Genomic DNA, 25,994 nt, shown 5'->3' with positions numbered 1-25,994 from the left:
AAGCTAAAATTTCCGGACAAAAAATACCTCTGTGGAGGTTTCGTGGCCGTGTAATTCTTACTGCGGCCGCACTCTTGCTTTCGCTGACGTGTAATAATGACCGCGATCCGCGTTTTTGACTTCTGGATCTGAGCTAAGGTTTGTTTCGCGGGACGCATAATTTCCATCGCGGCCGCGTAGCGTATTTTCACGGCCGCGTACTTTTACCGCGGACCGCACTCCTTGTTGTTGCTTGAAATGTGAACTCTCTGAATCTCATCCACCATGGTTCGCATAATTCCAAACGTGGCCGTGGTGAGACTTTCGCGGCCGCACATTTCTGGCGCGGAAATCGCTCAACAGTTGGCCTTAAAATGCACTCTCTAATTCTTCACTTAGCGGACCGCTTATTTGTGATCGCGACCGCATTGTGGTTTCGGCGGCCGCACAATATTTGTGCGGCCCGCGTTTCAGGTCTCCTAGCCCAGTCTTGATTTTTGTTCCAGATTTGACTCCTTTACGAGTTGATTATGCCTCCTTTAGCTCACTTTGATCAATTCTTGCAAGCAAGCATATTACATTAGTTTTCGGGAATACCTTCATGCATTTTAGGCCCAAAATGCAAGTAAAAGAGAGAAAATAATAGGTTAAAATCCCCACTTATCAGTGACTAAGTGTGATAAGCAAGAATTGAGACAGTCAGATTGAGTACTCTGAGAGTGTGAGTACGTAAGGTTTTTTCATTGTGTTGCATCACATGTGACATGCACATTGATATGTAGATATAGAGATATAACATTCCTCATATCAGTCATACTTGGCATATTTTATCTGTATTGAGCTTAACTGTTAAACCTAAGCATGCCTACATTTCCTACACTGTGTACCAATAGATTATGAGTTTCTCCGAGATACTATTGTCATATTTCCTGTCATTTCTGTACTGTTAAATTCTGTATTTGGACTGTATTGTTTAAGCTCGTCACTACTTTCTGCTCGAGGTTAGTCTTGTTACTTATTGAGTATGTTGGGTCGATTGTACTCATACTACACTCTGCACTTTGACTGCAGATCCAGGTTTTTTCAGACACGGAGTTGCTAGTGTTGGATCTTATTCAGTTTGGAGACTACCGAGGTAGCTGCCTTGGTGTCCGCAGACCCTGACTCTCCTCTTTTCTCTTTTAGTTCTATTGATATTGTTCTACCTTCCTAGATAGTGTTTCAACAGTCCGACCATGTTATTGTATAGATGCTCATGTACTTAGTGACACCCAGATTTTGGGGAATATTGTATTGAGTCGGTATTTTTCTTATTAGTATTTATGAGATTTTTCTCTTGAACTTATATTATTATGTTTCCAAATTTAAAGATGCGTGGTTTATTGTAATTATCGGGTTGACTAGTATTGCGATAGGGGACATCACGACATGTGAGGTTTGGATTGTGACATTTACCTAGGTTATTTTTCTGAGTCATAAAGATGAAGCATTAAGGGATTGTGATGTCTTCTGCAAGAAGGTACAACAGGAAAAGGGATATTACATATGTGCCATAAAGAGTGATCACGGAAGAGAATTTAAAAGAAGAACATTTGAAATTTTTTGCACTAATCAAGGAATCTCTCACAACTTCTTATCCCCCATATTGCCTCAACAAAATGGAGTGGTAGAATGCAAAATAGAACCTTTCAAGATATGGCAAGAACCACGATTGTGGGAAACTCTCTTCCACACCACTTTTGGGCAGAAGCAGTAAGCACCGCGTGTCACATCATTAACAGATTTCTGATATGACCTATTCTCAAAAGGATTCTATATGAGCTATGGAGAGTTAAAAGATCCAACATCAGTTACTTTCATCCATTTGGTTGGAAAATGCTTATCGACAACAATGAAAAAGACAATCTTGGTAAGTTTGATGTAAAGAGAGACAAAGGTATTTTTCTTGGATACTCTCCCTCAAGTAGAACGTATAGAGTTTTTAATAAATGAACTTTATTTATGAAGATTCTATACATGTTTTACTTGTTGATGCTAACCATCGCTTGAGGAATGAAAAGCTTCCTGATGATGAGGAAATTGCCATAGTTCCAATATCTGTTCATGCAGGTGAGAACATTCACGATGAGGTGACTAATCAACAATATCAGTCGACTTACTGTCACATAGAAAATCAAGTATCACTTATATCTGAACAATTAATTCCTATCGAAAAGGAGTCAACCTCAGCTGTCCCAAATGAATGGAAAAATGAACCTGGATATCCACATGAATTCATCATTGGTAATCCTCAGGAAGGCATGAAGACTAGAAAATCTCAAAAGCAGATGTTAAATATTGCCCTCATCTCTCAATTTGAACCAAAAAAGGTAGATGAGGCTCTTGGAGATAATATCTAGAAAAATGCAATGCAAGAGGAACTTGATCAATTCGAAAAGAATAAGGTATGGAACCTTATCCCTAAACCCCCTAATGCATCTATTGTCGGAACAAAGTAAGTTCACAGGAACAAGCTAAACGAGTCTGGCCAAGTGGTACGAAATAAAGCTAGGCTGGTTGCTCAAGGATACTCGCAACAAGAAGGAATTGACTATGAGGAAACCTTCGCTCCTATTGCCAGGTTAGAGTCAATTCGTATACTATTAGCCTATGCTGCTCACAAGTGCTTTAGACTGTTTCATATGGACGTGAAAATTGCATTCTTAAGTGGATTCATTTCTGAGGAAGTGCACGTTAAGCAACCCCCAGGATTTGATGAATCCTTTTCAGATCATGTCTACAAGATGTCCAAAGCTCTATATGGGCTGAAGCAAGCCCCTAGATCATGGTATGAAAGGCTAAGTTCATTTCTAGTCAAACATGGGTTTGATCGAGGTAATATCAACACTGCTTATTAAACGATTAGACGAAGGTAATTTTAATTTTACAAATTTATGCTGATGAAATTATCTTTGGAAGTACTAACTCAGAATTATGCAAGGATTTTTCAAACATGATGAAAAGGGAATTTAAAATGGGCATGATGGAAAAATTAACATTCTTCCTTGGGCTACTCACAGAAATGGATCTTTATTATCCATACTAAGTACACAAAAGAGCTCATTAAGAAATTTGGCATGTCTAATGCCAAAGTCATAGGAACTCTCATGAGTCCATTAACCACTCTTGATGAAGATAGAAATAATGAGAGTATTGATCAAACAATGTATCGAGGTATGATCAGATCTCTACTTTATCTTCTACTAGTCAATTTGATATCATGTTTAGTGTCTGCAAGTGTGCAAGGTATTAGTCAGCTCCCAAAGCATATCATTTAACTGCAGTTAAAGGAATTTCAGATATCTGATAGAGAATGTCCACTATGGACTATGGTATGGAAGCTTAATGTCTTTGATCTCAAAGGTTTTTTTAGATGCAGACTTTGCAGGAGATAAAATTGATAGGAAAAGCACAAGTGAAATGTGTCAATTACTTGGAAATTCTCTTATCTCTTGGAACAACAAGAAACAAAGCTGTGTTGCCTTATCTACTACTGAACCAGAATACCTGGCTGTAGGCAACTGCTGGACACAAGTTCTATGGATTATGCATCAACTTTTAGACTATGATTTACATTGCAATTGTGTTCCAGTTATGTGTGATAAAACTAGTGCTATTTGTCTTTCAAAAAATTCTATGCATCATTCTAGAGCTAAACACATTGAAATCAAACATCATTTTATGTGTGATAATATTGCAAAAGGTGATATTGTGTTAGAATTTGCTAACACTGAAAATCAGCTGGCAGATATTTTTGCGAAACCTCTGCTTGAAGAAAGATTTTGTTTTCTTCGTGATAAAGTAGGCATTTGTTTAAATCCTGTTTAATTTCTCTAAGTCAAATATTTTTAAAGAATGCTCTATAATGTTTTCGAAATTTCTGCCTAAAATCTCCCTAATTGATTTGATTACTCTGTGTATGCATTAATTGTGTAATTAATGACGCGTCTTTAGAAGACAACTTCTCAGTTGCCTTTCACACGCCTCTCCAGAAGGCAACCCTTCATCATCACCTTACCTCTCTTTTTAAGCCCCTTCTCATTCATATCACCTACTCACAAAAAAAGAAACTTTGTTTTTCTCTCATGGCCAAAACCAAACCCTCTCCATCTTCCTCTATGCCTCGAAGAAGTCATTGTTTCAAGAAGAACCCACAAACTGACGATCCCGTAGATGTTGAATCGTCAGAGAGTTCAGACCATAAATAGTTCGAAGATGAGTCCAGTGATTCACAGGAGGAAATTATCATTACTCAAAAGAGGGTTGGAAAACGTCCAATGGAGTCAAACCCCAAATAGTCGTCACAAAAGAAGAGAAAAACCGAAAGTGTGAATTTGGGCCTGAGGACAAGATGAATTTCTATGGTCTAGAGGAGAAAGACAAATTTATTTCCTACAAAGAGAAGTCAATTGCCTATGGACACACTGTAAGTTTGAAATCTATGAAAAACTCTCACTGTGATGTGATCTCTGTGTTTGAAACTCAAAAACTTCTCTCTCTACTTGGGACTATTGGTGACACTGTTTATGAAGAGCTTGTGCATATGTTTTTTGCTAATCTATCTGTAAATGACAAAGATGACTTGGAATACATGGTCTTGGGAAGTCGCATTATTCTTGACTCTTATTAGTTTGAAAGGATCTTTGCAACTAAGTTTGTTGGGTATAGTTTCTTTGTGCAACATTCTTGGCCTGATAATTGTGATGTGTCTTTTGAAGAAGGAAAAAGTGTTCTGTCTGAAAAGCCCCCTGATATTGATCCTAAAAACCTGAAATTTGATTATCTTGTTCTAGCCCATGTTATTGCTATCACCCCGTTACCCCGCGCTAGTTCTCTCAGTAATTTATCTAGTAGAGATGTGTTTGTTATGTACTGTCTTGTGAATGAAAAAGCTATTGATTTGTCTGCTTGGGTACGTCAGTATATGCTTGAAAGCATTAGCGATGTATCTTCTTCTACTAACAACTTGCCTTATGGTTTACTAATTTTTATATTTTGCAAGTCATGAAAATGGACTTTTCTCCCTTTGCCCCTAAGATCATATCCACCCACCTATGATAAGACTACCTTTGCTATGATGAGGTACACTCTGGTTGAGGGAGCTTCGTTCAAGAAAGACAAAGCCCCAGAATCCACTCCTCAATAGGGCACGCGATGAATTAAGTCTGAAGCAAACAAATCCTCTTCCTCAGAACAGATGCTCCTAATGCATCAAAACATAATAGGTATCAAGGAATTGCTAACCTCTATGTAGGAACATGTGAAGAAAATCAGGGATGTGACAAAGAAAACTGGAGCAAATATGGACAGATTAAAGATCAATCTTTGAACCACAAAAAGGCAAGGGATAAGGGCTATGCAGGATTTCACTAAAAAGCTGAACAATGTCACGAAGGAGATTGACGCCTCTTATGATAGCTTCTGCACCAAAGTGATAAACACTTTGAAGTGTTTCCTTGGAAGGAACTAATTATCTGGGCTGTCTAAACAATCTTTTCTTTTTGTTTGTTTGATAAAACTTTAATTTTGGTTGTGTTTGATCGGGCGTACAGTCGACTATGCCCACTTTTGCTTTACAATGACTATTTAGATGTATATAAATCTACCATGCATGCTTTATTATTATCTGTATCTCTTCTTGCTCTTTTTGATTGAAGTCAGAGGGGACAAGAAAAAGAGTATAAAGGCAGGGGAGCAGAAGTACAAACAAGACGCAAAGACAGGGGGAGCAGAATCACAATCTTGAAAGGGAATTGTCTACAAATCCGTCAAACTCATTTTGGTTTATTATCATCATAAAAAAGGGAGATTGTTAGATTTAGAATTTTAATAATGACTAATAACAAAAAGACTTGACTAATGTGAAATTACTATGTGTGCAGATTCACTAATCAAATCTATGGAGGCGTAAGAGACTTAAGAAGCAATCAGAGAGCCAACGGCTATGATATTCAAATTTGTCCATCAAAGGAATACAAGAAAAGAAAGGGAATATCAGATAGGCAAAAGACTTTCAAGAATACAAGGAAGGAAAGGAAATCAATCAAGTACGAGAAATCAACGGAAGACTCAAGAGCAAATGGTTGGGAAGATAAAGGAGCCAGTCTGCACATTGAGAATGATCTAGCTGTACTTCACACGCTGGATTCATGAGGCTACCATTGGTAACTAGTCTTAGAGAATACTACCTCAAAATGAAAGTCGCAAAATCAATGATTTTCCACAATCTCAAACAAAGCAACCAGGGACTTCATCGAGCATTATTTAAGAAGAGGAGAAAGGACATGGAAGATCACACAACTTTTATCCAAGTTTTTCAGTCTTTCTACTTCTTACTAAACACTGTATTCCAAAGCTTGCTTGTGTATCAAAAGATAGAGAGAAAAAGAAAGCTATTGAAAGATTGTGTCAAGAAATCAGTTTTAACTCGTTGGTGGTAAACGTAAGAAAACCACTATCATTGTAATTGACATTGAAGATCTAAGAGAACCCCGATGACCCAAGGGAACTGGACGTAAGTATCACAGCGGTATACGAACTAGTATAAAAATCGCTGTCTCTCCCGTTCATTTTTCATTATCTGCCTATACATTTATTTTGTATACTATCTACTTTCTGCAGAATCACAATAGTCAACTACGAACCAAAGTTGGTCGACTAAAAGAAAATTTACAATTCACCCCCACTTATACTTTCAACAAGTTTTGATGGGTAGCTAAAATATCGAATTTTATTTATAGCATAAACTAATAGGGAAGTAGAAAAGCGCCTTGGGTTACTGCCCCCACCTTTTCCGAGAAAAGACCTTTAGAAGAGAATATTAGGAGTCTTTTCATACTTTATATATGCAACTGATGTTTTTTTATAGTACATTTCAAAATAAAATACTGAGTAGCTTTTACCTTCAAAAGTTACAACTTGGACGAGAAAGACTGTCGCATAAAGTCTTCATAAAAAAATGCATGCTTTTTGAAGCTTTTTAATTAGGCTAGAAATTAATTAGTTTTTCCTTTGAAACAACATGGAATAATGTTAACATAGTAAAGGAAGTACAAAGGTACAGAAGAAATAAAATACATCTATTTATATAAAAACTAGGACCTTTAGTATGACCAATTTGCAAAGGTTAAGAGAATTAGAAATTGTAACTTAATGAAATATAAAGAAGCAGATGAAGAGGAGCAGAAGTGAAGTGGTGCAGAATAGTAGCTATTAGCTTTGTTAGCACCAGCACTAACTGTGATTAGTTGGGAGTTAGCTGGAATTGTTATTAGTTAAAACTGTTTTAGAGTTAGTTAAAAGGTCATGTGATTTGCACGTGAGTGAGCTGAGAGAGGTCTGTATATAAGCTGTGTATCAGCCTCGAATTGGAAATCAATAAAACAGTTCTCTTCTTCCTTCTCTGCTCATTCTCTCTCTAAGAAATCCCTAATCACACGAATTGCATGCCCTAATTTAACATGGTATCAGAGCAGGTAAATTGAGGACAACTCATGCGCTGAAATAGATCGAGATCTGCAGAAGAACACAAAGCATAATTTGTGCGATTTCCCAGCTGATTGCAGAGGATCGTGAAGCTCGATTTTCTGAAAAATGACAGGAAATGAAGTTACTTCTCTGGATCACAATCACCCACTGTATCTTCAACCTAGAGATTCGCCAGGGCTCATCCTAATACAACTGAAGCTCAAAGGACCAAACAATTACGCTTTGTGGAGTAGATCCATGAAATTAGCTCTTCGAGGCAAAGGAAAACTAGGTTTTGTGGACGGAACCTGTGTTAAAAGCATGTACAAGGGTGAATTAGCGGAGCAATGGGAGAAATGCAACGCTATTGTTTTGTCATGGATAGGAAGCACTGTAGCAGAGGAGTTAATGGCCGGTATTGTATACGCATCTAATGCTAAGAAGGTATGGAGTGAGTTTGAAGAGAGATTTGATAGATCGAACTTAACTAGGATATTTCACTTGTGGACTGAAATTGCCACTTTGAGGCAAGGAACTGAGTCTGTTACTTCATATTACTTTAAAATGAAGGACTGTTGGGATGAGTTAGACATTTTGGTTCCACTTCCTTCCTGTGATTGTGAGGAATCCCTACCTTATGTAGTTCATTTGAAGTCACCGAGATTACTGCAGTTCCTTATGGGACTTAATAAATCCTACAGTAATCTAAGAAGCAATCTACTTGCAAGGAGACCTGTAGTGTCTGTAAATGAAGCCTATGTAATTGTTTCTCAGGAGGAGAGTCAAAGATTGTTAGGAGTAGTAGATTCTAACAAGGAGCCATTGACAATGCTGGCAGGAAGAACTTACCAAGGTCCAAAACCTAAAAGGGCTGGAGTTGGTATAATTTGTGAGCATTGTGGTTATAAGGGACATTTGAAGGAAAACTATTACAAAATTGTTGGTTACCCACAGGATTTTAAAAGCAAGAAGAAAGGATCACAAACCAGTGGATTCAGACCTTATGCTAATTCCACAGTAGCAGGAGAAAACATGAAGTCATCAGAAACACAAGGTCACTTTTTCACTGAACAACAATACAAGCAGATAATGAACATGTTGAACAAACCAACAACCAGTGATGATGCAGATCACATAACAGGTAACATGGCAGGTATGACCTCACTGCTATCCAAAGACTTTGATTGTGAATGGATAAGATACAGGGGCATCTCACCACATTACACCATACAAGGAGTTACTAACCACCTTTAGAACCTTGAGAAGTCAAAATAACAATAAAGTGCAGGTTCCTACAGGTGGTAGAGTAGAGATCGCAAATATAGGAGATGCAGTAATTTTGGGAAGCTACAAGCTTGAGAATGTGCTTCATGTGCCAGATTTCAAGTTTAATCTACTTTCAGTGTCCAAGATAACCAAGCAGCTTTGTTGTGTGGCTTTGTTATTTCCTGATTTTTGTGTATTCCAGGGACTTCAATGGGAAGGTTCTGGGGATTGGTAAAGAAAAGGAAGGATTATACATACTGCAAGAAAGAATAAAACCTACAGTTGGAGCAGCAGTGCATAAGGATGATGATTGTGGAAAGCTATGGCATTGGAGACTTGGACATCCTTCTATTGGAGCAATGCAACATCTTGCAGATGTCAAAAATAAACTAGATATTGAACAGTTAAGCTGTTGTGAGATTTGCCCTTTAGCAAAGCAAAGTAGACTGAAGTTTCCTGTTAGTAACAGTAGTTCAAATTGTGCTTTTCAACTGTTGCATTTAGATGTGTGGGGTCCCTACAGGAAACCTACATATGATAAAAGATACTATTTTGTTACTATGGTAGATGATTACAGTAGACATACTTGGATTTGCCTGATCCAGTCTAAATGTGAAGTGATTGTAGTGTTGAAAAACTTTCTTGCCTTAATAAAGAATCAGTTTGATAAAACTGTTAAGATCCTTAGATCAGATAATGGTAGTGAGTTCTTTAACTCAAAGTGTGATGAACTTTTGTCTTCCTACGGCATAATTCATCAAAGCAGTTGTCCATATACTCTACAACAAAATGGAGTTGTGGAGAGAAAGCACAGACACATTCTAGAAGTGGCTAGAGCCTTGGCATTTCAGAGTTCAGTGCCTATAAAGTTCTGGGGAGATTGTGTGACGACTGCAGTATATCTGATCAATCGATTACCTTCTAAAGTGCTACAAGGAAAAACACCATTTGAGCTCCTACATGGCAGGTTGCCTCAACTATCTCATCTGAAGGTGTTTGGATGTCTCTGCTATGCTAGCAGATTGCCTAGAGGTGATAAGTTCACTTCAAGGGCCAGGAAGACAATCTTTGTGGGTTATTCAGAAACACAAAAGGGTTACAAGTTATATGATCTTGAAGACCATCAAGTGTTCATTAGCAGGGATGTGCAATTCAAGGAATCTATATTTCCTTTTAAAACTGAAGTTGCAGAAAATTTAAGTGATTTTTCTTTGTTCAATAACACTACACCTGCAGGAATCATTCAGACACATGCAGGAGAAGCACATGATCAATGTCAACATAATGCAGAATCCCAACTTCAACCTGCAGACATTGTTACTACAGAAGACACTTCATTAGTCCCTAAAGCAACATTAGACACTATTGTTGAAGTGGATTCTCAGCAAGATCTGGATACCCGCACACCTCTAGGACCAGATCAAGCTGAACTACAACCAGTGGAATCAGCACCTGAAGCAGTCCAACAACATGAAGAAGGTGGGACTGCCCATGGCAGACCAAGCAGAACAACTAGACCACCAATTTGGCTCAGTGACTATATCACTACTGGGAAGTCAAAAGCCCATTGCTCTTATCCTATATCCAAACATGTCAGCTACTCTCATCTTCATCCCAATTATCAAGCCTACTTAGGTTCTTTCTCTACATCAACTGAGCTTAAGTCATTCAAAGAAGCTTCTCAAGATCCCAATTGGATTTTGGCTATGCAACAGGAAATTGATGCACTGGAAGGGAACAAAACTTGGGAGTTAGTTTCATTGCCCGAAGGAAAGCAAACCATAGGCTCAAAGTGGATCTACAAGATTAAGTACAAGGCCGATGGTGAGATTGACAAATACAAGGCACGACTAGTAGCTAAGGGATATACACAAGGAGAGGGTCTGGACTATCATGAGACCTTCTCCCCTGTTGCAAAGATGGTCACTGTTCGAACAGTCATTAGTGTGGCAGCCTCGAAGAATTGGTGCTTATACCAAATGGATGTCAACAATGCATTTCTTCAAGGGGATTTGCATGAAGAAGTCTATATGGATTTGTCACAAGGATTCCACAGGCAGGGGGAGTATAGGGTATGTAAGCTCTTGAAATCCTTGTATGGTCTCAAACAGGCTTCGAGGCAATGGAATATCAAGCTCACTTCTGTTTAGGTGGAAGCAGGATACTGTCAAAGTCCTCGTGATGATTCACTGTTCACTAGAAGGAAAGGAGACAACATGGTGATCATTTTAATCTATGTTGATGATCTTCTCATTACTGGGAACAACATACATCTCATTGAAGAAGCAAAAAAAGCTCTACACAACAATTTTAAAGTTAAAGATCTTGGAGAACTCAAATATTTCCTAGGGATTGAAGTGTTGAGGTCCAAACAGGGCATACTTCTCAATCAGAGAAAGTATGCTTTAGAATTAATCTAAGATGTGGGGCTTAGTGGTGTAAAACCAGCTTCCACACCAATTGAATTAAGCACAAGACTCACAACTGTTGAATTGGACAGATTGACTGGAGCAGCTAATGATCCTATACTCGAAGAGGTGTCAGGTTATCAAAAATTGGTGGGTAAGTTGATTTATCTTACTATCACACGCCCAGATATATGCTTCCCTGTTCAGGTTCTTAGCCAATTTATGCAACAACCCAAGAAATCACATTGGGAAGCAGCTTTAAGGGTGGTGAGATATATTAAAAGCAGCCCAGGTTTGGGAATTTTTCTCAGCCATAAGCCAGCCACTCAATTGACTGCTTATTGTGACTCTGATTGGGCAGCATGCCCTAATACTAGGCGATCAGTCACGGGGTATGTGATTAAACTAGGTGATTCTTTGGTCTCATGGAAGACAAAGAAATAACACACAGTCAGTAGAAGTTCAGCTGAAGCTGAATATCGAAGCATGGCAGCAAGTGTAGCCGAGATTGTATGGTTAGTTGGATTACTGCAGGACATAGGTGTGGTAGTTTCCAAACCAATTCAACTTCACTGTGATAGCAAAGCAGCCATCCAGATTGCTACAAATCCCACATTCCATGAATGTACCAAACATATAGACATTGATTGTAACTTTGTTCGGAAAAAGATAAAAGAAGACCTTATTGAGACCAACTACATTGCCACACAGTTTCAACTTGCAGATCTTCTTACAAAAGGTTTGGGAGTCAGTCAACACCATCTTCTTCTATCCAAGCTAGGAGTGCTCGATGTCTTTCACCCTCCTGCTTGAGGGGGAGTAATGAAATATAAAGAAGCAGATGAAGAGGAGCAGAAGTGAAGTGGTGCAGAACAGTAGCTATTAGCTTTGTTAGCACCAGCACTAACTGTGATTAGCTGGCAGTTAGCTGGAATTATTATAGTTAAAACTGTTTTAGAGTTAGTTAAAAGGTCATGTGATTTGCACGTGAGTGAGCTGAGAGAGGTCTATATATAAGTTGTGTATCAGCCTCGAATTGGAAATCAATAAAACAGTTCTCTTCTTCCTTCTCTGCTCATTCTCTCTCTAAGAAATCCCTAATCACACGAATTGCATGCCCCAATTTAACATAACTTTATTCTCCTTAAGCCACGAAGCTTATGTCATATCTTCTACAAATTCACTCCGACCATTTAGTATCCAATTCTCTAAATATATTTACTTACCACGTTCTCAAAGTTACTCCCTCCGTCTCATATTATCTGTCATGATTCTCTTGTACACGCCCCTTAAAAAAATTAATTATGATAAAATTTATTACTCCCTCCGTTCACTTTTAATTGGCAAGTTTTGACTTTTCACGCCCCTTAAGAAATAATAAATGAAGTGCATAATTTATCATGATATCCATATTAATTGATGCATATTTTATTGGATTTGAGAAAATTATTTGAAATGAATAATAAATACTGTGGATATAATAGGGGAAAATTTTTTGTCTTCTCCTAAATCGCTTGAAAAAATCTTTTTTTTTTTGTCCAACTAGATTCTAAAACTAGTAATTTCTATTAGGTTCCACATTTTATATATGCGTACAGTGACAAACAAAAATAAGAATTTATTTTTTAATATACATACCAAGCAAAAGTGAACGGAAGGATTACTACTTTTAATGGGTAGCTAAATTATAGAATTTTACTTATAGCATAAACTCAGGGGAAGTTGATTAGAGAGAAGAGTGCCTTGGGTTACTGTCCCCACCTTTTCCACGAAAAAACCTTTAGAAGAGAATAAGTAATACTCCATTCGTTTAAGTTTACTTGTCAACTATATTACATCAAATTATTATTATTCGAGAACTACCTTTAACTATTATAGATTCAAATATTGGAAGATGATAAGGGTAAAATAGACATAAGATGGTAAATTATTTATTGACTTTCCAAACTAGACAAATAAAAGTGGACATCTACTTTTAGTATAGTGTACAAGTAAACTTGGACGGAAGGTGAATTATAAGAGAATATTTGGAGTCTTTTCATACTTTTTATGTGCAACTGATTTATGTTTTATAGTACATTTCAAAATAAAATACTAGCTTTTACCATCAAATATTACAACTTGGAAGAGAAAGACTGTCGTTATAGTCATCTTTAAAAATGCATGATTTTCGAAGTTTTTAAATAGGCTACAGATTAAATAGTAATTCCTTTTGAAACAACTTGGAATAATATTTTTTCTTGTGCAAAAGATATATATATATATATATATATATATATATATATATATATATATATATATATATATATATATATATATATTATAGATCAAGCTCTTATAGAGCAGTTAAGGTGATGCACAAGAGGCATCAGATTTACATATGTCGAAACACACCCTATTGTAGAGGTTTCCCTTGCAGGAAACCTATTAGTACTTAACACGTCCATAGCATTACTATTTACAGAAGATAACCTAATACTACTATTACTAACTTCACTGACTGCCGATTTAACCAGCCTTGTACGGAGTAATCCTTGCGGATCATGATGGTAGGAAGATGTCACAAAAAGGTGGTGGTTGTTTATACATTATACAGAAACCTTGTTCTTGCTGAGCTCCATACTTTGCTTAGATTGTCCGCAACACAGTTCTGCTCTCGATACACACTTGAGATGGTTGGTCTATCCAGTTGTAGGAGGAGCCACCTGCAATTATTTAAGATATTAGTATATTGTGGTTCAGGGGATGATAACAAATTCAACACAGCCTGTGCGTCTGTTTCAATGACAATTGATCGTAAATTCAGTTGTAGGGCAATAAGCAATCCTTTGAGCAAAGCTAACAGTTCAGTTTGGATTGCTGATCCACGTATTGTTGCCCCTGCAAAACCCAGGATCCACTGGCCTTTGAAGTTGCGAATAACACCTCCTATACCACACTTAAAGTTGTTAATGGAACAGGAGCTATCTATGTTATGTTTGTAAGTTTGGGCATTTGGAGGATGCCATTTAATATACAATGTTAAGGAAGGCTTAGCCAGGCATCTGGGGTTTGTAAGGTAGTAAAATTCAGCAACTTTTTTTGTAAATGATACTTAACTCTAAGCCTAACTTTCTCTTTTCAAATGTCTGTTTATTACGAAGTAGCCATAGCTCCCACAGAATAAAAGGAATTAAGGTGGTATTAGGGATTTGTTGATAGCTATGAGGTAGTTTTTAATGAATGAAAACTTTAAAATAGCCATAAGATTATTATTAAAGGATTGCAAGGAGTGTACATCAATAGTAGTCTAAAGTTTAGTCCAAATGCATTTTGCTAGGGGGCATTGAAGGAAAATATGTTGCACAGTTTCAGGACCCTAATGTGCATTTGAGAACAAGTAGCAGAATCAATAATACCTAACCTATAAAGATAAGACGCACTGGTAGCCTATCATGGAAAGACTAACCAAATAAAATGGGATATTTTTGGTTGGAACATTTAACTGCCAAATCCATTTGTAACCGTCTGTATGATCTGTTGAGACATTCGAATTGAGTGACAAAGAAGTATACATGGATTATTAACAGAAAACAAACCTGTGGATGTTGAGGTTCCAGTAGAGATGGTCAAAAGTAGATGGTTGAATTGCCATATAAATATTATGGATTAGACCCTGTATATATTAGGGCAATATAAAAGGAAGTTGATCTAGATGCCAATGATGGTTATAATAATTTTTTGACACAATTTTACCTTCCTCTAACCGTGGAAGAGGTCCAGCGATGACAAGTACGAAGGCTATTATTAATGATCAATCCAGGGATCAGTCCAGAATTTAACAAATTTGCCTTGAGGCTAGATTCCATTTGAAACCATCTTACATGAAGCCCATCCTTGCATAATATTCTTCCAAATGGAGGAAACTATTATGCCGTTGTGGATGGAATGGTTTACATAGGCCCTCAGCAGTACTTGTTGCCCATAACTGAATAGGTTGTGAAAGAGTCTCCATGCTAGACTAGCAGTAGAGCCTTATTTTTTAGGGACAAATTTTGTTTACCTATAGCCCCCCCTCAGTCAAAGGTTGTGTTGATAGTTTTCCAATTAATTAAGATGTAATTTCTTTTTAGTATTAGTGGTCCCCCAGTGAAAATTTTGTGGTGCCTATTGAGAGAAGCAATTATGTAAGATGGTAAGGTAATATATTGCATAACATGGTTGGGAAGAGAATTTAAAGTAGAACGGATTAAAGTAGTTCATCCTGCTTTTGTTAAGAAATTAGTTTTCCATCCCGCTAACTTATTACCAAAATTATCGATTAAGAATTGATAATCATTTTTAGTAGGTTTCTTAGTAAAGATGGAAAACCCTAAATATTTACCAAACTGATTACCCTCCTTCATGTGGAAAGTATGAAGGATAGTATTTTTACTGTGGGTAGAGTAGTTGTTGGAGAAGAAAATTTTGGACTTATCAAAGTTAATTGTTTGTCCTGAAGCACTAGTGAAGTCAGCCAAGGTACCAACTATAGTTTGACAAGAAATAGTAGTGATCTTTGAAGTTAGAATAATATCATCAGCAAAAAAAAAGATGTGATAATTGAGGTCCCTTACAACTAATGGAGATTGGTGACCATTTACAATAATCCACGGATGCATTTATTCTTCGAGAAAGCATTCTAGACACATAATAAACAAATAAGGTGATAGAGGGTCACCCTGTCTTATCCCCCTAGAGGGGTGGAAATATTCAGTGGGATTTCCATTAATCAAAATTGAAATACTAGTAGTCGTTATGCAAGACATAATCAGTTGGATGAATGGTTGGGGGAAATTTAGGGCACAAAGAGAATGATGTATGAATGACCACTCCAATTTATCAAAGGCTTTTTCAAGGTCCAGTTTTAAAAGCATGTGACCATTATTCCCTTTTTTATTTCGGAATGTAGTTAGGATTTCTTGCACTATAATAGCATTGTCCGCAGCCCGTCGATTTTTTTAGAAAACTAGATTGAGTTGGACTTATTAGATGATCTAGTAAAGGTTTCAGTCTGTTAACAATGATCTTTGTGATGACTTTGTAAATCGTATTACAAAGACTAATAGGTCTATATTGGTAAATTGTAGAAGCTTGCTTATTTTTAGGAATTAAACAAACAAAAGTCTTATTAATAGCAGGATCCATTTGATGATTATTGAACACAGTAAGACAGAAGGATTTCACAGAAAGACCAATAGTATCCCAATATTGCTGATAAAAGAAAGGATGAAGTCCATCTGGACCGGGTGCCTTAAGAGGTTTAAAAGACTGTAAAGATTTTTTAATCTCCCAGTCTTGTAAGGGCAAAGTTAAAGAAAGTTGTTCCTCACTTGTTAGGACATTTGTAGGGAGGATGTAATTTGTAAGAGAGGAACTAACTTCCTGAGTGTGAAAAAGGTCGTGATAATGGTGCATAATATTATTTCGAATTGTGATAGGATGTAATATCCAATTCCCCCTGGTCCTGAAGGGTTGTAATGCGGTTAAAACGTCGTCTATTTATAGTGGATAAGTGAAAAAACTTCGTGTTAGCATCGCCATTATTTAACCAGTCAATCCTTGACTTAAGTTTCCAAAAATCTTGTTCTAGTTTCAGAATATTATTAAAGTCAGCAATAAGAGTTGTTTCCAAGTTATGCAAAAATTGACTGGTAGGGTAATGGACTGAAGATTGAATACCACTGATGCGAGCTAGTAATTTTTTCTTTCTTTTGAAAATATTCCCAAAAGTAGAAACATTCCATTCTTGCACTTGAGTAGTGAACTGGTCAATTGCAGGAAGTAATTGACTATTTTCTAACCAAATGTGATTAATCAAAGTGGGAAAAGTGGGATGGGATGCCCAAATAGTTTCAAAACGAAAAATCTTTTGTCTAGGTAACGAACATAATTGTAAATCCAGTTTTAACGGGCAGTGGTCAGAATGAAGTCTAGGAAGATGAGTGACAAGCATGTCCGGGATATGACTAATTAAATCAAAGTTAGCAAAAATACGATCAATTCTTTCCAGTATATTACTACTAGTATGTCTACCATTTGTCCACGTGTATCTACTCCCTTTATACCCTAAATCTGTCAATTTGCAGTGATTTATGCAACGAAGAAAATTATTTGCCCTAGTATTATTGATAGGTAGTTCACCAAACTTATCATTAGCCTCTAAAATGTCATTAAAATTACCCCCATCACCCAAGGTCCTTTATACGAATCATATATGCACATTAGATTATCCCATAATAACTGCCTATTTGTCAATCTAGGGTTTGCATAAATAGCCGAAAATAGAAAAGTAAAGGGGTTGGGGATTACCTGGATATGACAGTGAATCTCCTGCCCAGTCGAAGCAACATGTTCCACATGCAACTCTGCTTTCCATAAAATGACTATCCCACCTGATTGACCTATGGCTGGTACCTCGATTATACCTGAGAAGTTGAAGTCTTCTTTAATGCTTGGATGACTGGCACTGTGAGTCTCTAATAGGACAACAAGGCCTGGCCTGTTATAGTCCAACAAAGATCTGAAATTCCTTCGAAAGTCGTCTGAAAGAACACCCCTGCAATTCCAAATAACAAAATTCATATGACTATCCGTGTAATCAAATTGTAAACTGCCCCTTGGACCTCTTTGAGTATTTATCCAGCTTGTTTGGAGGAGGAATGTGGGCATTAGAAGCATTGCATATTTCCCGACTTCTGGATTGGTCGTTGGTCTTAGACGAAAGGAGGTTGTTCGAAGATTTTAAGGACACCTGACATATATCTTTCTTTCGCATTCCTCCTTCTGCACAAAGATTTTTATCCCGTCTAGAAAAGCATGCACCGGGCGAGTTTCTCTGTTGTAGACGATGGTTGCTTCTAATTCCGCTTGAAGATTGTCGTTTTGTTCTTCCGGAGGTGGACTGTGTGGGGGTGAAGGATTAGGAGAAGGTACTGGGGTTGGAGGTGGTGGGGGGTCCCAGTACGGTTGAATCCATGGAGTTGTGGTATTGGGAGGTGGGTAGAAAGGCATATGGAGAATGTGAGGGTGAAGATATTGGGGATCTCACGAGGGAGTTGGAAGTGGTGGTTGTTGATAAGGGCTCATGTGGGGAGCTTGAGTCATTGCCCAGTGGTACCTGCCGTATATCTCCATGCCCAGTTGCATCCCCTCCAGCACTATCTGCGCCAAATCCCATGGATGATTTATCAATATCGTCACCTCCTGATGATTCACCTCCATTGTACACGTGAGAGCATGATTCTGTAGCCCCGCCTCCAACCATGAAGCAAAGTGTGTTGGTGAGTGCGGGGTCTGGGCAGTGTAGATTATTGAGTTTGGTTCCATGACCAAGTGAGGGGGAGGAGCGGAGTGGTGTGTTTGATGGTGGAGCAGCCGGTGTGACTGGCTCTGTGGTGTTTGGTGTCTCCTGAGATAGTTGAGATTGGGAGTGAACATTTTGTGAGGTAGGAGTAGTAGGAGAGTGTGTGCCTGTATAATTCTTATGTGAATTGGAAGAGAGTGGTGAGGCCGGCTTTGCAAGGAGGGGAGTTGAAAGAGTTACAGTGGGTAAAGTGGGCGGTTGGATTGATTGATGTGGTGGAAAAGAGTGAGTATTTAGTGAGGAGGTGTGAGTATAACCATGGCCTAGATGCATGGGGTTTATGAAATTAGGGTTAGGGAAGGATGATGATGTTGGAGTAGGTGTGGGTGTGGCGGATGTATCTAGCCCTTGGGCTTGCATGGAAGGTGGATGTGTTGTTGTAGGGGAAAGGGTTTGCATGTGAAGGATTTTGACGTGGCCATTTGCATGGTTAGTGGAAGTAGTTGAATGAGGGCTATGAAGTGATTGGACCGGTTGTCCAAGTACTTGAGTGGTTTGTGGAAGAGTCAAACTAGGTGTTTTTGCTTGTAAAAAAGGTGTATCGGGTATTGTTTGAGCATTCAATGCATTGAAAAGATTATTTGTAGGAATAGAAGAAGGGTTATGATTTGATGAAGTGGTTGGGATAGAATTAATTGTTTGAATGGTTAAATGCTCAGACGGAATAGTTGGAGGATTTAGAGTACCAGTGCCATGCTTACCGCTAAGTAATTGATTATTCCTAGCTGCAGTGTTCGAGTTAGACATTGGATTAGGTAAAAAAAAAAATTCCTGGTGAATTGTACTGTCTTCCACTCATTTAGAGAAGAATTTGGGATGGTGTTAGAAGTAAGTGTAGGATTATCTAGAGTAAAAGGGTCAGGTGGAGAAACATAGGGGTCCTGGTAATGACAGACCCTTTGGCTATGCCCCATTCGGCCACATTTGAGGCATCGCATATTTAATCCTTCATACAGGATGTTTTGTTTATGCTTACCAATATAAACATGAGATTTTAAAGGTTGATCTAATTCTACTTCCACACATAAACGTGCATATCGACCCCGTGTAGTAGCTAAAGTACAATTGTCCATTAATAACAACTTACCAATATTATTACCCACCTGTTGAAGAATGTTGAAATCATAAAATTCAGTAGGTAATTCCGCAAGACGTAGCCATTTTGCAGAATAGCGTATATTTGTTTCCGATGCCATAAATTTTGGTTCCCATTGCCTGACAGAGAGGAAATGATTCATGATAAACCAAGGCCCATGTTGTAGTGCCCGAATTTTGTTTTCTTCTTTTTGAAACTTGAGGAGAAAGAAATCCGATCCCAAATCAATAAGAGGGAGATTTTCTGTAGGTCGCCATAGTGTATATATTTTATTTCTAAGGAGGTGATGTTCATAGGGAAGCATTTTTGAAAGATTTGACCGCACCCTGCTTCCGAGGTTGCCTACATATCCTTGGCTATAAAGGAATCAGGTCAGTATAGTTCGGAAAGTTTTGGTAGTTGGGACTACGATGAAGCTGTGATTTCACTACTGCTGCTGCTGCTGCTGCTTACTGAACTCCTTATTACACCATGACAAAATAAAAAGAAGCTAGACTAAACTATGATCTTATGCATTACAACAATCCTATCTATATCCTCAAACTTGATCTTGTGGTTCCTGTTGCCTTGTTGACTTGTATTCTCTAGGTGTAACTCCTTTGTTGCTGATTTGAATTGTAATCTGAGATGCTTTTCCTTTCCTCCAGGTGGATGCCTGATTGCCGAACTTGACCGTCTTTCTTTGAATATTGGTGCCTTGTTCTTCAGGTGGGTTCCTGATTACCGACGCTTGAATTGCTTTGTTCTCCAGGTGGGCTCCTGATTACCAACACTTGATCTGCTTTGTTCTCCAGGTGGGCTCCTAATTACCGACGCTTGATCTGCTTTGTTTTCCAGGTGGGCTCCTGATTACCGACACTTGATCTGCTTTGTTCTCCGGGTGGGCTCCTGATTACCGACACTTGATCTGCTTTGTTCTCCAGGTGGGCTCCTGATTACCGACGCTTGAGTTGCATATCCTTAAAACTAGTGTTGTTCTCCCTTGCTCTCTTGATGGGTGCCTGACTTCAACAAAAATAGACAAAATGAAGAAAATTTTCTGCCCCTGTTTGGTAGCTGGGCACACCTGTGAGTGTTAACTGAATCATGTTACTAAATATCCCTAGGAATTTGAAAGCTAGATCCCATTATTCAGGAGGGTCCTGAGAACTCCTAGTTAAATGACGGTTTTAAATCTAAGCTATATCTTCTGAAGGTATTACTTCAGCTACATCTTGTTATCTAATTGAAATCTTAAAGCTAGGTCCCATTTTTTAGGAGGGTCCTGACAACTTCTAATTAAATCCTATCTCAAGAATGAAAACTTTGAAACCAACTTATATTTCTTTGGGGTAAGACTTATGCTAGATCTTGTTACTCATGCTTGTTCGAATTTTAAACTAGGTCCCATTTTCCAGGAGGATCCTAAGAATTTACGGTCAAACATGTCTGGTGCTTGCTTTTCCTTACGGAGGGTTTCTCCGAAACAAACGAAATTTTCTGCCCCTGTTTCAAATCAATGACAAATCTTGTCAGTTTAAAAATATGGTGGTTGGTTTTTGGCCTTGACTTTGAGGGCGATTGCTCCTTCACTTCCCATGATAACTTTGATTTCCACTCGAAGACCTTGCTTGTTTATTGACTATCCACTTTCTCTGTCACCCTTATCACAGAAAATACCTCTGATCCGTTCAAACCCAATACCATTCATCTGTTGCATTGTGTTCTTGCATTGACATGTACTGAACCTTTGTGGTTCTCATGAATCCCAAAGCACGTTAATTGTCGTCCCCTCAGTGCGCATGTTGTTCTTTCCTGACATAAAACACCGGCCTTGGCCTTGAGGTCTACTGCTCTTTCACTTGCCATAATAACTTTGATTTCTGCTTGGAAGACCTTGCTTGTCACTGGTTAACCACTTTCTTTGTCAATCTCATCACATAAAATACCTTTGATCCGTTCACCTAACACCCTCCATCTGTTGCACTGTTCATGAATTTATATATACTAGACCTTTGTATTTCACATGGATCCTAGAGCATGTTGATTGTTACCAACTCAGTGCGCTTGTTATTCTTTCCTGACTTATGACACTTTGATGTGCTAGCCAGATCCCGTTTTGTGCAATTGGAAAGCTGGTGGCAAATTTTGAAGTCATTTCTCACTTGTTCTGACCAAACAGACTCAGGAAGAGGAAGTAAACAAGACAAAAGGAACAGATTAAAGGACGATGGAAAGAGATGATTCCTAACAAGAAAACTACAAAGTGGAAACCTATCAGATGTGGATACCAACTCTAATGACCATGACATGCACCTGTGGATTAAGTGGACTAATCTGTCAAAGAAGTATGATGTTCAACTCTTGTTGTACCTCCAAAACATGAAACTGGGCTTCAATGCTCCGATTATCCAATCTGATTCACGATTCTTATTCGACTTGCGGTGCCCGAAGGGTTTTCACCATCAAGTCTCTCTCATTTTGTTCTTTTTCTCAACTCACCATCGCCTTATGGTTCCTGTGAAGGTTTTCACCAATAAGGCTCTCTCATTTTGTTCTTTTCTTCTTATTTCCTCTGATTCTGCAGATGGCAAAACATCAACCATGGTAAAAATATCATGTTCTCCTGGCATGGCTGACTCAACACTCTCAAAGATTATCTGGGAGGTCTTTTTGGACTGTAATGTGGCTTTTGGACAGGGTTAGAAAGAAAGGATATCATAAAGTCTCAAAATAACTAAGACAACGGGGTTAATTTATTTACAACTTTTGGAATCCGTTCTAAAAACTTTGCCCCAATTTCTAAAACAAAGGAGTTTAATTCTCTTTTTCCTTTTCTTTTGATGGAGTTACTAAGAAAGACCGCCCCACTCTCGACTTCGTGGGATTATGAAATTTTATTATTATTTTTTCTTGGTATGACCGAACCCTAAGGCTGCCTACGTATCTTGTGGTGACAAGAATCAGGTCAAACGTAGTTCACAAGACTACTTTTGTTGTTGCTATTTTTCTTTTCTTTTTTTCTTTCTTTTTCTTTCTTTTCCCTTTTTCTTTTCCTTTTTTTTTTTGAATTTTCCTTTTGGTATGGGCCTTTTCAGATAAACCTATTGGGACATAAACTTTTTTTCTTTTTTTTTTACTGTAACTTGATTCCAAAAGAGGGGAGGTCAAAGAAACTAGTACAGGCTCAAGAGGGTATCAAATGGTATAAGTGTTTGGGTAGATGAAAGGGGGCCTCCCAATCCGTGAAAATGCCAAGTACAACACATGCAACTTGAAATGAAAATAGAAGATCATGCACAATATTTTTTTTGCGGCTTAGGCATTGATATCACTGATATGCCTTCCACTTTTCTTTAGCGCCTTGTCAAGTACAGAACCGTCGTTGGGTGATTCCCTTTTCACAACGGATATTCTCCGTCAATTCGGAGAAAACTTCCTTGACTTTATCTTGTTACTTGAGGTACACTTGAACTCAAAGTTGCTCGCTTCAAATCGTCCGGGGTGCACTTTCCTTTAACGAATTCTTGCCATCCTATTAACTTCCCAAATTATCTACCCCAGTTTCACACAGTTCGGGCTCCAAATGATCTCGAAATTATCTGCCCCAGTTTCACACAATTCGGGCTTCAAATGATCTCAAAATTATGTACTTATTTCCTTCAAATGCCCCAATCATCTTCAAAATTATTTCCCTGCTTCATGATTAAACTAACTTTTAAGACCAGGCCTAGAATTATGCGTGCATGTCATGTCACTAGAGCAAGCAAGAAGAGAACTATAAAAGGAGAAGAGAACTAAACAGAAATGACTAGAAATAACAGAAAATAGAAAATTGCATTAGACAAACGGTGAAGGGGTTCGAACAACAAAACAAGTAAAATAAACTGGGGTACAACCCTGGAACAAACCTAGACAGCACTAAACGAATTACTACGACTAAAGGAACTAGGCAAAATAAAAGGATAGAAGGGTTTGAGTCACAAGACAATATCCGGATTACAACCCTGAAATAACCCGGACAACAGAAATGCCAACAAAATAAACCACCAAAACTCCTCCCTGGCTAACCAAGAAAAGAGCGTCTTTACAATTACCAAGCTCGGCATCTTAGCCACTGACTTCTGCATCAACAATACTAGGACCTTCACCAATTTCAATGTAATTAACTTTAGTCAACAAGTTCCCAAGAGAATTCTCACGCTCCTTGTCACTGTCCTTGATCACAATTATCCCTTCTTAAATTATTCTTTCTATTTCCCTTTTCAAAGCACGACAATCTTCAATGTTATGACCTTGGACATTAGAGTGGTACATCCACCGTACAGTAGGATCAAAACCTTTTGCATATGGGTCCGGAGTATAGCCGAGAAGCGGCTCAATCAGGCCAGAATGTTTTAACTTCTCAAACAAGTTTGTGTAGGATTCTCCGATGGGCGTGAAATTATCTTTTTGCCTTTGTTTCCTTCCATGACTCAGTTTTCTGGGATTGTCGGATGTTTTAAAATGCTGTGAAGGCGCACGAGAATTTTGGGATGCTGGTGCTCGCCCTAGGGAGTGACCTAGTGGTTGGACAGAAGGCGAGATGTTGTTCGGAAGATAATACTGGGGTGGGTTATGTGGAGTTTGGGGATGTTCATGGGGTCGGTATTGAGGCTAAAAGCATTTAACATGAATGCCCATTGGATCCTGTCGTTGGCGGGGCTCAGCAACATCTTTTCTACCAATGCGAGGACTGTCCCGAACACCTTGTTCGTTCCATCTGAACCAAAGTTCCCTAAAACTTTCCTTGGGTTTCTTTTCCATCTGAAATAGGGAGGCACGGTCTGGGACAATGTCTATAATGCACTGAAAGTGTCCCACAAAATCTTGAGCCATGTCGCCCAATGTAGGCCACTTACCGACATCTTGACGATTATGCCATTCCAAAGCTGCCCCGGTCAAACTCTTACTAAAATGCGCCATCAATAAATTATCTTTCTCTCCAACGCTTCTCATTTTACTGCAATAAACCCTTAAATGTGCTACGGGGTCTCCACATCCATCATACAAGTTAAACTTTGGCATTTTAAACCCCGCGGGCAGGCGAACGCAAGGGAACATACACGACTCTTTGTAAGACATGGTAACCTGGTCTCCCATCCCTTGCATGTTCTTTAAAGACTGTTCTATGCTTTTCAGCTTCCTGGATATCTCATCTCGCCTTTCTTTTCCTGTGACCTTTTCATTTTCAGCATGAAGCTCATCCCGAGGGCTCTTTTTGTATGAGTCAGGAACCTTGTGGGCAACCTTTGCGGGGTAGTATTGGGCATCATGAGCTTTGAGTGGATATTCATTGTTGGGGATAGTGGATATGTCAGGAGGGCAATTTTGGGGAGAGGTAATTGGAGGATAAGTGATGGAGCTCTACTAGGGTGGTTGGGAAAGCTGTGATAAACGGGTGGATCTGGAGAGTATGGGGGATCATCCGGCACTATGACCGGAGTTTGGGCAAGGGTAGCATCTAAGAAGCTAGGTGGTGGCGGGGGTGGTGCCTTGCTAGTCATCCAGGCCTCATACATGTCTGTCATGTGTTGTCTTAACATCCTTACCGCATCAGCCAAACCAGTGTCCTGATCAACCAACTGCTTTCGGGCACCGGTATCAACCAACCCAATTCTGTTGTTGTCCGCCATTGCCTTTCGACTTATGTTGTGGAGAGGAGTTACTACTTCGAGAACCACAAACCAACCACCTTTCTTCTATGAAGATATCAAAAGGAAGAAAATGGGGTCATCCCATTAGCGTTAGGGCATTTAACAACAAAAATATCACATTGCGTGCAATGTACCTAGCAACAATTAATGGTTCTAGAATGACTTCGAGGGTCATAAGGTCACTTGGCATCATCCCAATATTTCCACTTGAATCTTCTCGCTCATTTTCCTTCCCTTTTGTTTCTTTCTGATTATCGCTCTTTTCTTCCCTCTCAATTTTCACATCCCATGATTTCATCTCTCTTTTTTCCCTTTTTTTTATTTCTCTTTTTTCTGTTGCCTTTTTTCCTTTTCCTTTTAATAAAAAAAAATAATTCGATCGAACCCTATGTAGGTTGCCTACGTATCATGACGCCGCATGAATCAGATCTTTGCGTAGTTGTGGAAGATCGGGAATAGACTAAACAAACTGACGTCCTCTTTTTTTCTTAATGACTACTTTGACGAGATAAGGGGAATAAAAGAAACAAAACTAAACTGAAGCTTAATGAATTTTTTTTTGACACAAATTCTCTATTAAGAAAAAATCCTAGAAGAGAAAAACATTTTTTGACTTTTTTTTCTAGGAAGGAAATCATGTTGTTTTCTTTTCTTTTATGTACAATGTCCTAAACTTCTAA

Source organism: Nicotiana attenuata, unplaced genomic scaffold, assembly GCF_001879085.1.
Source record: "Nicotiana attenuata strain UT unplaced genomic scaffold, NIATTr2, whole genome shotgun sequence".
NCBI classification, from domain to species: Eukaryota; Viridiplantae; Streptophyta; class Magnoliopsida; order Solanales; family Solanaceae; genus Nicotiana; species Nicotiana attenuata.
The sequence above is the reverse complement of the archived record's forward strand: the minus strand, read 5'-3'. Positions refer to the sequence as shown.